The sequence below is a fragment of the Octodon degus genome, unplaced genomic scaffold, assembly GCF_000260255.1.
Source record: "Octodon degus isolate 3935 unplaced genomic scaffold, OctDeg1.0 scaffold00160, whole genome shotgun sequence".
Taxonomy (NCBI): Eukaryota; Metazoa; Chordata; class Mammalia; order Rodentia; family Octodontidae; genus Octodon; species Octodon degus.
This window is the reverse complement of record NW_004524736.1, coordinates 5,431,000-5,445,013: the sequence shown is the minus strand read 5'-3', so window position 1 is coordinate 5,445,013 and position 14,014 is coordinate 5,431,000. Positions and strand designations below refer to the sequence as shown.

At 36.3% G+C, this 14,014-nt stretch overlaps 1 protein-coding gene and 1 pseudogene across 1 annotated transcript in view; both read right to left on the bottom strand.

The window, feature by feature from the left end:
- Ahcyl2 (adenosylhomocysteinase like 2) overlaps nt 1-14,014 on the bottom strand; it is a 230,070-nt gene that overhangs the window by 113,185 nt on the left and 102,871 nt on the right. The gene's annotated exons all lie outside the window — the stretch shown is intronic.
- On the bottom strand, nt 1,138-1,677 carry LOC105743736 (annotated as a pseudogene).

Here is a 14,014-nt window from a genome sequence, read left to right as displayed (position 1 = left end):
ACACACACACACATAAATAAATAAATAAATAAAAATTAAAAAAAAAAAAAAAAAAAAAGTGGGTTTTTCAATTACTAAATCTTGGGGTGGGAGTGTGTGCTGGGAATTGAACCCAGGATCTCATGCACAATAGGCAAGTGCTCTCCACATACCACTAATCTACATCTTTGGACCATCATTAAATATTTAACTTTGGTTTTGGTTTGGTTCTTTGAGACAGGATCTTGCTATGTAGTTCAGGCTGGGCTTGAACTTACTGTGTAGTCTAGGCTGGCCTTAAACTTGCAGTGATCCTTTTACTTCAGCCTCTCAGTACTGGTAGGAAGGGGGAAGTTAAGATAGTCAGACATTTTAAGTTTTTAAAGAAAGAACAGGGGAAAAGGAAGAAGAAAAATTATCAAAACAGTAACAATTCTCAGAATTGAAATGAGAATATTTCCCAAGGTCAAAAATAATGAATGGACTCATCCAATGCTCTGGGCAATGATTAAATAAAAAGAGCATATACCAAGGCATACCAGATTTTAATCTAATCTTAATACATAACCAATACTATTTTTTTTTTTTACATAAGAATTTTATTGTGGGCCGGGGAGATGGCTCAGTTGAATAAGCGCTTCCCTGGTAAGTGCAAGGGGCTGAGTTCAATCCCCGGTTCCGCAAAAAAAAAAAAAAAAAAAAGAATTTTATTTATACCCACACAAACAAAAAACTCAGAATGGTCCTTAAACATATGGGCTAAAACATGAGTTCTGACTATGGACAATTCCCCCCAACATTTAGAGAAGCAGAGAAAATGGTATCAGACTGCCAAATGCTCTTTTTTGATAAAGGAAGCAACTACAAAAGCCTTATTTATTTGTTCAAAATAATCAGTGCTACAGATGCAAAACAAACAAAACCCAACAACTCCCCCAAATACTACTTTCAAAACTGATATATTGGGGCTGGGGAGATAGCTCAGTAGAAAAAGCGCTTCCCTGGCAAGTGCAAGGGCCTGAGTTCAGTCCCTGGTTCCGCAAAAACAAAACAAAACAAAAACTGATATATTAAACTTGACTTTCATTAGAATGTTTTTTTCCACACTAGTAAGTCAATACCAAGACCCATATTTTACATATATATATATAATGTAAGTTATTGAGCTTCATCTTCTGGACAAGAATGCCAAGTTAGTCTCTCTTCATAAAAAGCAATTACGATTTGAAGACATTTCATATTTGCCTCTTTTTCCAGCAACAAGTCTGCCTCATCTGAATCTTTTCATTTCATGAGAAACATCAATTCTCCACTACTATCTGTGGTGCCAATTATTCATTCAGGATCAAGACCTCTAGCAAAACCTCTAGGTTTGTCAGCAGCATCTCTTTTTTTCTTTGACTTGCTGTCATCAGATTCGCCGTCAGATAAAGACTTTCTGTTTGTACTATCTTTTTCTTTACCAGCTTTCTGTGAATTAAGAAATGCTTCAATTAACTCTGGACAATCTAAATTTTCTTCAGGTTCCCATGTATTGTCAGAATCTGTAAATCCCTTCCACTTCAGAAAATACTCCACCTTCCCATTCACTACACATTGGTTCAGTAATTTTTCTACCACAAACTCTTCAGGTTCTGCTTCCTCAACTTTTTTTTTACTTTTTCCATTTTGTTTCTTTCCCATTTTTTGCAATGTAATTTTATTTATTTTATTAAAATAATTTAATTTTATCTTTTACTGCAGACTTGAAGAGCTATCATTCACCACCTCGGATACTCGGTCACAGGTCTGCAGTCTCAGCCTGCATGCCTGCATCTCCACTGGCAGCACCTGAGCACAGTGGGCTGAGAATAAAGGTTTTTTTGGTACTGGGGATTGAACTCAGAGCATTGTAGTTGCCAGGCAGGCACTTAAGCCACTGAGCTATCTCTCCAACCCAATCATAGCCAACACTAAAAGGAAGATCTTAAGAGCTTCATTTGAAGTGGGCAAAAGCAGTACCAATCAGTAAACAGAATTGCACCAAATAAGTAACAGTGGATAATGGCATACTCCTTTGAATTTCTAAGAGAAGATAAATTAGAGTTCTAAGTGTAGGCCAATTAGACAAATCCGAAGAAAGAATAAAGATATTTTCAAATGTGTAGAGACTCAATTTTATTCCCACTGCGCCTTTCACAGAAAGTTATTGGAGGTTATGTTTTAGTAAATTGAAAGAAGTAAAATGATAAAAAGAAACAAGGACACAAGAGATTCAATATCAGGAACTGGCCCAAAGGAGACCCCAGAATGGTATGAATTCCAACGGCTTCTTTTAATAGAAACCTAAAGAGACACATACATACTAAAGGACATAACAGAGACAGTCACCAGTCTTTCTACACTTGATCTTAGCCAAAAGGCCGAGAAGCGATTCACCAGTCTTTCTAGCACAATGACTGCAGTAATTTTATATTTTTATACATATGTTTGATATAGCAATAGGGTAAATTCCTAAAAGTGAAATCATTTATTAAAAATTTACATTTTTGGCTTGAGAGACTCTTAAAAACTTCCTTTCAGATTTAAGTGGAACACACTTCCTCCACAAATGTTTGAAAGGATCTGTTTCTTGTTAGGGGAGGTTTATTTTTTGTTTTGGTGCCAAGGACCAAACCCAGGGCTTGCTAGGCAAGCATTCTACCACTGAGCCAAATCTGCAGCCCCTATTTCTTGTTACTTATGAACCTAAAACAGCTGTTTTGGTCTATTTATTTATTTTTGTCTTTTTGAGACAGGGTCTTGCTACACAGTTCAGGCTGGCCTTAAACTCACTTTGCAGCCCAGGCTAGTCTCAAAATCTCAATAATGTTTTGCCTCAACTTCTTCATTGCTAGGGATTACAGGCATATGCCACCACACCCAGCTCAATTTTTGAGACAAGGTCTTGCTAAATTGCCCAGGCAGGACTCAAATTTGTCCTGACTCAGCATCCCTCAGTGCTGGGATTACTGGTGTCAGTGACTGGTTGAATAGTTTTTTAAAACTAGTAACCAGGCACAGTAGTGCACAGCTGTAATCTCAACTACTAGGGAGACTGAAACAGGAAAATAAAAAATTTGAGGCAAGCCTAAGCAATTTAATGAGATCCTATATCAAAAATAAGGGGCCAGGGAGATGGCTCAGTGGAATATGCACTTCCCTGGCAAGCGCAAGGGTCTGAGTTCAATCCCTGGTTCTGCAAAAATAAAAATAAAAATAAAAAATAAATAAAACAAAAAGTTGCCATGCTGGCCCTGCCCCCAAGGCATGCTGAGATAGCTATTGAGACCAGGTGTGGTGGTGCACCCCTGTAATCACAGCCTTGGGAGCTAAAAACAGGAGAATCACTGAGTTTGATCTACATGGTGAGCCCCTGTACACCCTATACCTAATACATTAAAAAAAGAAGAAAAAATAAAATTAAATAAAAAGGGATAGAGGTATGGCTCAATAACTGAGTGCTTGCCTATGGTTCATGAGGCCTGGGTTTAAATCCCAGAGCTATAACAAAACAAAACAAAAACCTCTAGAGATATGAGCATAAGTGGCTAATAGCAGAAATCAGAACAGAGTGAGAGAGGTAGATGAGAGAGACAGGAAAGAGAGAGAGGGGCAGAGGCAGAGGCATACATGGGCCATTGGAACAACATCCCTGAAATATAGCAAGGCTACTACTAATTAAATATGAATACAAGATTTCTTATAGGACCAGTAGTGTGCTTCTTTAAATAAATCAAAAATAAAAAGAATTATCTTCAGTCCTGCCCTGCCGGCTCTACCCCAGGGGCACACTGAGACTGGGCGTGGTAGTGCACACCTGTAATCCCAGCTCTTGGAAGGCTGTAAACAGGCGGATCACTACAAAAGTCTGATCTACCCTGAAAACCCTTTAGACCCTCCCCCCTCCAAAAAAAAAAAAAAAAAAGCAAAAACAAAAAGAAAAAGAATTGAGAGTCAAGATAGCTTCTATTTTCCCATTAAATCAGGAAATGAGACCTGTCAAGCAGAAGTAATGTCTAAACCACTTAAAATAATCTTCGAGTGGAAAAGGTCTACTATGTAGGAAACTACATATGACAGTATGGAGAAATTAAACTACATTAAAGTCAAAAGATAATGACAAGATGAGAAAAATATTCATAACTCACATTATACTAAACCTGTTTCTTTTCTTAAATTTTTTTATTTTTATTTTTTTTGAGAGTAGAATATTTTATTGGGAAAGAAAGCTTCTGTCTCAGAGAGGACTGAAGGGGGATCCGAGCGGGTTGCCCAGGAAGCTGTCTCTTTCAGTTTATTTTTATAGAGCAAAACCATGTGAGGTTAAGGTAGAGAGGAAGGGGTCTCACTTAGGTGGATGCGGGGTGGGATGAAACTATGGTCAACCAATGGGATTGCAAGCACCATTGCTCAGGTAAAGTTGATTACGCCCACGGCCAAATGGGGAAGCAAGTCACAGAGTAAGCGGGCATGAATACGGGACAGGGTCTCTTCTTGTTGGGGGCTGTTTCTTTTTTTTTTAATGTTTCCTTTATTTATTTTTTTCTTTTCTTTGGTCAGCTCAGCCCACCCTGGGGGCGGGGCTGGCATGGCATGTGGTGCTGCGGATCGAACTGAGGTCCCTGCATGCTTGCTTAAGCTTGCCTAAGCAGGTGCTTTAGAACACTGAGCTATCTTGCCAGCCCCTAAACCTGTTTCTTCAATATACAAAAACCCAAAATACTATTTTTTTTTAAAAGTAGGGTCTTGCTAAGTATGTAATCCAGGTTGGCCTTTAACTACAATCCTCCTACCTCAGCATTCACCTGAGTGCTAGAATTACACCATACCCAGACCCAGCTTTGAAAAACTGATTTTTAAAAATACCAATAGCCAGGTGTGGTGGTGGTACACATCTAACCCCAGTACTTGGGAAGCTGAGGCAAGAGGATCACTGTGAGTTCAAGGCCTGCCCAAACTATATTTTTTTGTCTCAAAAAGACCAAACCAAACAAATAAAGACCGATGATTCAACACAAAAGTAACTAAAGCATGTCAACAGTTTACAAAAATGGAAATATAAGTTGCCCTTAAAGAAAAATGCTAATTAAAATTTTAACAGTACACCATCTTTATCACCAGAACTGTAAAGAGCTAGGTGGGTTTTTAATATAATGGTAGTGAATTTGCAGAAAACAAATATTCATATTGCTAGTGAGTGTACAAATTGGTTTATACTCTATGGGAAGCTATTTAGTAATATCTATCAAAATTTACAATGCTCATTTGGACCCAGTAATTCTACTTACAGCCATCCATCCTACAGAGATACTTCCCCATGGTATAAGATTGGATATGGACAAAATACATAAATATATTTATTACAGTATTTTGTCATAAATAAACATTTAAAACACTTTAAATGTTTATCAAGGACTAACATACAAGCTATGGCAGTCTATACAATGGAACCCCCAGTAGTGATTAAAACTATCACAGAATTTTGGTTAAGACATGAAGACAGAATCCCATTCTTACCAGGATCAAAAATTGCTTCTTTGTATAAAATGCAAAACATAATCTGTATGCCTACCAATTTGCTAACAAAGCAATTAGGGAAGTTAATGTATTAGGAAGGATCAGAAAGGAACAAAAAAAAAAAAAAAAAAAAAAAAAAATTCCAAAGGAAAGAAAAAACAAATGTTACCAGAGAAACAGATGGTAGTAAAGAAAAACAGTTAGTGAATGTTGGTGGCTTAAGTATGCAGTTATACAGACATCTTCTATAGACAAGGATGGAATTAAAATTGGGCTTAAACTTTGTCATTTATATTCACTTAGTTTTCACCTGAAATTGCTAATGAAAAGGATGAAGCATTGCTAAAATGCCAGTGTAAAATGATTGGAAACAACCAATCAACATGGCTTTGATTACATTCAAACAATTAAGGAGGATCCTTTGTACTCACGAGGTAAAAAAAAAGCAATGTTCATTTTATACTATTCTTTTTTATTAGTGGGGATGGTGTGGTGATGGTAAGTAGATATATTGTTTACATTTGTATAAATATAAATAGGGTTGAGGGGTAGTGTAGGGTTACAATGCCAATCTAGCATGGTTTGATCCCCAGCACTACAAGAAACAAAACAAAACAAAATATATTTGCATAAATAAAGAACAAGAAATTAAGAATAAGATACGAAAAATTATTTTTTTGAGATTTAGTACAAGTTTGTTATCAACCTTAATGCCTGGTGAGAGATTTACGTTCATTATAATGATATTTATTTAACTTTTGCTCTTTCCTAGTGTGGAAGCATTAGGGTCTGTAAATGGTGTGTCTGGGGCTGATGGATTTCTAAAGCATCCTTGGGATGTGAGATGACTTTTCCCCATGTGTAGACAGATGAGAAATGGCTACACTTACTCCTTTTCTTCCCACAGTAATGTTCTGTTCACCTCCTTTAGGCCCTAAACAATACTTACAATTTAAAGATATGTTTTGTGTTTTATGCACTGTTACTCATCTGCAACTCCAACAAATGTACTAGCTATATGTAGTCTTTGCATAGCACCTCCAGTGCACAGTTATGCATCTTAGAACTACCTTAAGCTAATATCCATAGAGTAACTCATTGAAACAAAAAATCATAAACCATGCTATACCCTAGAACCACCCATTACCCTACATTTCCAGCCCTGAAAGACATCTTAAAATCTATTAATGCTATCCCAAACAGTAATAAATTCTAACATGCAAACAGAGAAAAAGTCATTTGTCAGAGATAGCTCTTAGATGCTGGGAAGAATAAGCAAAACCCCAGCAAAGTAGCTATATTTAAATTGTAATTCATATTGTAAGTATCTAATGAAATAGCATTATAGTCAAAGATACAAATACAATATCCTCTTTTCTCAATTTCTATCCTCCTTTTAGCCCTCTCAATTATCTCCCCTGTCTCTTCCGTTCCTCTAGACAGGTGATGGCTTCCTCATAGCTTTCTTTGGTTGACATGGCAACAGAAATGCATCTAAAATGTCACAAAAGAAAGTTATTTGTTCATGATTATCTTTAATGCTTTTTTCTCTAGGTAAGAAGACTCTTGACAAAAAAAGAATTGGAAGAAAGGAGAGATGAAATGCTAAGAGAAGTATAAAGAACTGCTTGTGGGCCGGGAAGATGACTCAATAGAGTAAGCGCTTGCCTGGCAAGCATAAAGGCCTGAGTTCAATCCCCGGTTCCACAAAAAAAAAAAAAAAAAAAAGAACTGCTTGCTTTGTGGTACTATGCTTCTGAATCCTGTTGTTAGTGGCCATGGTCCCAGATCTAGGGAATTAAATAATGGCTATGATTATATTGTTTTAAGATTTTTCATCTGTTCACATCTTCAGATCTCAGGATAACATAGCTGTTTCAACCTTGTAGTTTTTATAAACTAGTGCCAAGAAGAAATTTTAGGCACCAAAAGTGAATACACCCAAACTCAGAAATACGTCTCTGAAACACAAGGGGAGAAGGAATAATAATTTTTTAAAACTACCTAGCCTTCTGCTATGAAATGAGTATCTTTTAAAAACTTTAACTATAAAAGCCATTCATTTGCACTGTAGAAAAAATAATAAAAAGACAAAAAAATATATCATAGGGCTGGGGAGATAATTCAGCAGCATAAACACCTGTCTGGCAAGGAAAAGGTCCTGAGTTTGATCCCTGGTACAAAAACAAAACAAACAAACAAAACTACCATAATCCCAATACCCAACTATTACTAGTGTTGACATTTTAGAAGATCTCACTCTGGTAAATTTCATATTTATATTTATTTCTTCAAACATCTGTCATTGCTTTAAGAGAAAATACTTTCTTTTTAAAGTTTTATTATTAGTAGTACATGTTTGCAGTGCATAATGACTACAATTCATCATAGGAAGTTGGCATACATATTGTACTCAACACATCTTAATCTTTTCATTATTTACCCTTTTCTTCCTTTCTCCTTCTCTTGGGCCCCTTCCCATTTGCGTAAGACTTATTATGAACACATCTGAGATCCTTTCTTCCAGATTTCTGAAATATGTATGTCTGTTATCTGTAGTTTTCCTACTGTGTAACAGTGCACTAAAACTTCTTACTCCTACACTATTACTTAGTACATAGTGATCGACTTTCTCTGTTTCTCCTGGCAGCTTTTCCCTGGCCTCTAATAACTACCATTCTACACTCAAAGATCCATTTTTTAAGATTCCACATATGTATGAGATTCATGAGGTACTGTCTTTCTGTGCCTTGCTTTATTTCACTGAATGTAATGGTCTCCAGTTCCATCCATGTTATTGTAATACAATGACCCTGTCTCTCATTTTAAGGGGCAGGGAGTAAAATGTAGCTCAGTGTGTAAGCCCTACATTCATCTTTTGGTACAAAACCAAAACCAAAACCAAAAAGACTGATATACTTTAAGCAAAATGTTGTATTACATGATGTAGTTTCTTATAAGCTGAAAATGTACTCAGCTATTCCTTGTCTTGTTATCTTCCCAAAAGAATTAAAAGCACCATACCACAGTGATATATCCAAACCCATGTCTATAGTACCACAATTTGTAATAGATAAATCCTAGAAGCAGCCCAAATGCCCATCAATGGATAAATGGATAAAGATGATGTGGGTTTTTTTTAATACAGTAGAGTACTACTCTGCCATAAGGAAAATAAACTCGAGATACTTCTAGGTAAATGGATATATCTTGAGACTCTACTCTTAAGTGAAATAAATTAGACACACATGTTTAAATTTTCTGTTGTTTATCTAGTGTGAGAAATCCAAACAGTAAATAAGGACCAAAATGTATACAAGATATTAGGAAATAGGAAGAAAATCTTTAAATGGTAAAGGGAACAGGAAACGGGGAAGAGGAAAAGAAAGGAGGGAAAAGAAAAAAAAAGAACAGAAGAAAAATTGGAAACAAAGATTTTGTAAATAAGGAGGACAAGAAGGTTTGAAGAATATGAAGGAGATTGGGGAAAAAAGAAGAATCAAGATGTATTACAAGGGCTGGGGAGATAGCTCAGTAGAGTAAGTGCCTGCCTGGCAAGTGCAAAGGCCTGAGTTCAATCCTCGGTTCCACAAAAAAAAAAAAAAAAAAAAAAAAAAAAAGATGCATTACAAGGGTCAGGGAGATGGCTCAGTAAAATAAGTGGTTGCCTGGCAAATGCAAGGGCCTGAGTTCAATCCCCGGTTGCGCCAAGGGGGGGTGGGGGAAGATGTATTATAAGACTGGGTGTGGTGGTGCATGCCTGTAATCCCAGTTCTTGGGGGGGCTGTAAACAGGCAGATCACTTTGAGTCTGATCTAGTAGTGAGACCCTGAGCACCCTGTACACCCTTTCCTAATAAATACAAAAAAAGATGTATTATGTATGAGTATAAATTCCCTATGATGAATATGATCATTATATATATATATATATCAAAAATGTAAAAATAAAATTAATTCTAAAAAATAAAAAGCATGTTAATGCTTAAAAATTTACACTATAAAATCTAAACAGGGCTGGGGATATAGCTCAGTGGCATAAGCACCTGCCTGGCAAGCACAAGGTCCTGAATTCAATCCCCAATACCACAAAAGGAAATTTTAAAAAAGAAAAAAAAAAATGCAAACAATCCCTAAAAATGAAAAGAAAAAGTTGTGGATAATAAACCAGTGAGGAGACAAAATTGAATAAAAGACACTAAACCTAGAAGAAACAAAATAAGAAGAAAAGGAAAATAAAAGATGGGACAAATGGAAAACAAATAGCAAGATGGTAGATTTACACCATCCATATAAACAATCACATCACATGTCAATGGTCAAAATCATTAAAATAAGGGCAGAGGCTGTTCAACTGCATAAAAATAAAACACTTACATGCTACCTACGAGAGAGACATTTTAGGGCTGGGGAGATAGCTCAGCAGTCTAAGCACCTGCCTGGCAAGCACAAAGATCCACATTCGATCTCCAGTACTGCATGCTGTGCAGACCCAGGAACCCTGATGTGCTGAGCCAACCCCAAAAACAGGCATGGTGGCATATGCCTATAATCCCAGTGCTGGGGAGGCTGAGACAGGAGCATCACTATGAGTCCAAGCTATGTAGCAAGACTCTGTAGCAAATAAATAAATAAATAAATAAATTTTAAAAGATGCATTTTAAATATAAAGAAAAATAAGAGTGAAAAGATATACTATGCTATACTAGCCACTAGTCACATTAATACACAATTAAGCATATTTCAAAACAAATTATTTCACAATTATAAAGGAGTCAATTCATAAAGAGAGGGCTACTGAAATAGCTCGGTGGACGAAGCACTTGCTTAGATAAGCGCAGGGGCCACGGTACGATCCCTGGCACCACATGCCATGCCACCACTGGCCCTGCACCAGGAGGCAGAAAACAGGAGGATTACTATGAGTCTGAGCTGTGTAGTGAGACCCTGCACCCAAAAAAAAAAAATCAGAAAGAGGATATACTCTTATGGGGTTATGTATCTGATAACTAATTTTCAAAAGAGATGAACCAAACACTGGTAGATCTGCCAAAAGAAAGAAATAAATTCACAATTCTAGCTACAGATTTCAAAGTCTTTCTCATCTTTCTTAATGATAGAACAAACAGATGAACAAAACTATCAGCTTGTTAAAAAAATAAAAAATTAAAAAAAAAAAAAGGGGGGGCTGGAGAGATGGCTCAGTGGTCTAAAGCACCTACTTGGAACAAGCTTGGCAAAGCACAGGGACCAAGGTTTGATCCTCCAGCACCACATGCCAGCCAGCCCCGCCCCCTGGTGGGCTGTGCTGGCCACACACACACACACACACACACACACACACTAAATGTTAAAAAAAAAAAAAATTAAATTAAAAACTATCAGCTAACTTGACCTAATTGAAATTCATAAAATATTTAACCCAAAAGACCAAAACAAGGGCACATAGAACTTTTAACAAGATAAAACATAGTATAGATCACAAAACAACTCAAAATATTTTTTTATTTTTTATTTATTTTTTGGTGGAACCGGGGATTGAACTCAGGCCCTTGTGCTTGCCAGGAAAGCGTTTATTCCACTGAGCCATCTTCCCAGCCCTCAAACTAAACTTAAAGGAATTCAAGTCATATTACAAAGTATGTTCTCTGCACATAATAAAATTAGAAAACAGGAATGGGAAGATATCTGACTAATACCCCAAATACTTAGAAATAAAAAATAGTTCTAAATGATCCATGAGGAAAAGGAAAAAAAAACATTTTAAATAAACAGAAAGCACAACATATAAAAATTTGTGGGTAACTGAGTGTGGTGGTACACACCTATACTTCCAGCACTCAGGAAGCTGAGGCAGAAAGACTGCCATGAGTTCAAGGCCAGTCTGCACTACATAGACACTGTCCCAGTAGATAAATAAATAAATAAATAAAATCAAAAGTAGGGGATGGGGATTTGGCTTAGCAGTAGAATGCCTGCCTAGCAAGCTGGAAGACCTGGGTTTGGTCCTCGGCACCAAAAACAAAAAAATAGACCTTCCTAAAAAACAGTTCAGGGGTCAGGGAAATGGCTCAGTAGAGTAAGCGATTCCCTGGCAAGTGAAAGGGTTTGAGTTCAATCCCTGGTTCCACAAAAACAAACAAACAACAACAAAAAAAAACCAGTTCAACCAAGAAAATACAGTAAAATTTAAAAAAAGACCAAAACAAAACAAGGTAACAAAATCAAAAGTAAACATAAGAAAGGACTGGTAAAGTTTAAAGCAGAAATTTCAAAAATAGGAAAACAAAATTGATGAAAGCAAAATCTGGTTCTTTGAGAAGATCAATGTAATAAATAAATTTTCAGTCATACTAATCAAGGGAAAAAGAGAGAAGACCCAAACATCAGAAAGCCAGGCATGAGGGCAAACACCAGTAATTCCAGAACTTGTGAGGCTGAGGCAGGATGATGACTGGGCTACAAAGTGAGTTCAAGGCTAGTGTGGACTACATAATGAGATCTTATCTCAAAAAACAAAAAACAAAAAAGAATATAACATTAAAAATTAGAGTCATCTCATTTTACAAACATTAAAAGGAAAATAAGAAAATATTACAAGTAGCTTTTTACTAATAAACTAAGCAAATTTCTTACACATCACAAAGCTCAGCAAGTCCCTTTGGCACAGGCCTATAATCCAAGCTACTAGAGAGATTGAAGCAGGAAGGTCACAAGTTCAGTCAACAGGGTAACTTGGCAAGACCCTATCTCAAAATAAAAAAACAAAAAAGACTGTCATTATGGCTCAGTGGTATGTGTTAGGCAAGATTTCTTGCTTAACATGCATGATGTCCCACATTGGATCCCCAATATTACAAAACAAGGACCACAAGTCTCACTCAAGAATAGATCTGAATTAGATATCTACAGAAAGGAGGTTAAAAACCTCCTCTGCTCCTAAAATTCCAGGTCCAAATGGTTTAACTGGTGAAATCCATCAAATATTAAAGAAGAAATAATACAAAGTCCACATAAACTCTTGAAGAAAACTGAAGAGATTCTATTCAGTTCATCATATGAGGCTTACATTACCCAGCTACCAAAACCACACAGACATGGTAAGAGAATAAAACCAAAGACTAAAGTTTCTTGTTCACAGAGATATAAATATGCTTAACAACTTGGTTTAAAATTGATTTCAACAGTGTATGAAAAGAATAATGCATCACAATTAAGTGGGTTTATCCCACAATTCAGGATAGGTTTGACATTAAAATCAATCAGTACAATTTTTCATATCAAAAGCTAAGAACAAAAACCCATACAAGTCATCTTAGTATGTACAGGAAAAAAGTATTATACAAAATCCATCACTTACCTCTTATACAAATTATTAGAAAATGAAATAGAACTTTTTGATAAAGAGCATCTATGAAAAACAGCTAACCTCTGACTTAATAGTGAAAGACAGGGCTCGGGAGACAGCTCAGCGGCATAAGCACCTGCACTGAATCCAGGGCCTTCAAAATGAGCTATCTCCCAGTCCTTTTTTTTTTTTTAATTTTGAAACAGGGTCTCCAGGCTGGGTCCAAACTTGCTCTCCTCCTATCTCAGCTCCCCCAAGTTCTGAAATTATAAGTTTGTACCACCATGCCCAGTTGAATACTTTCTTCTTATCTAGAACAAGACAAGAATATCTATCTATTCCTATTCAATACTGTAAGGCAAGTTGTAATAAATTTGGTGAGAGAAGAAAAAGAATTTACATAAGAAAGGAAGAAGTAAACCAGTTTTATTTGCAGACAGAATGATCTTTTATGTAAGAAAATCCTACAGAATTTATCAGAAAACCTTACTATAATAGGAGCTTAGTAAGGCTGTAGGAGTCAAAGTTAACACACAGAAATTTAATATATTTTACAAATTTGCATCAACTGATGGCTACATAAACAAAATGTGGCATAACCATACAATGTTACATTACTGAGCAATAAGAAGGACTGACACATAGGGATGAACCTTGAAACATTATGCTAAGTGAAAGAAGTCAAATTATAAAAGACCATATGGTATGATTTCATTTACATGAATGTCCACAATCAGCAAACACAAGGACAGGAAATAGACTAATGATTGCCAGGGGAGGAAAATAGGAATTGACTCCTGAAGGACCAAGGAGCCCAGCAGTTGCAGGCTAGCTTGGATAGCACCGTATGACCCCCGTCTCAAAAAGAAAAAAAGGTGTTTGTGTGTGCATGTGTGTGTGTGTATGTGATATGAGATATATAATATTGCAATATTAAAAAATCACAGGATCATATATATAAAAAGGGAGACTTCTATGCTATACAAATTACATTTAAATTTTAAAAAATCTAACAAAAAGACCCTGTGTCAAATATACTGGTAAAAAATATTTAGAGGGGCCAAGGAGATGGCTCAGTAGAATAAGCGCTTCCCTGGTAAGCGCAAGGACCTGAGTTCAATACCTGGTTCCGCAAAAAAAAAAAAAAAAA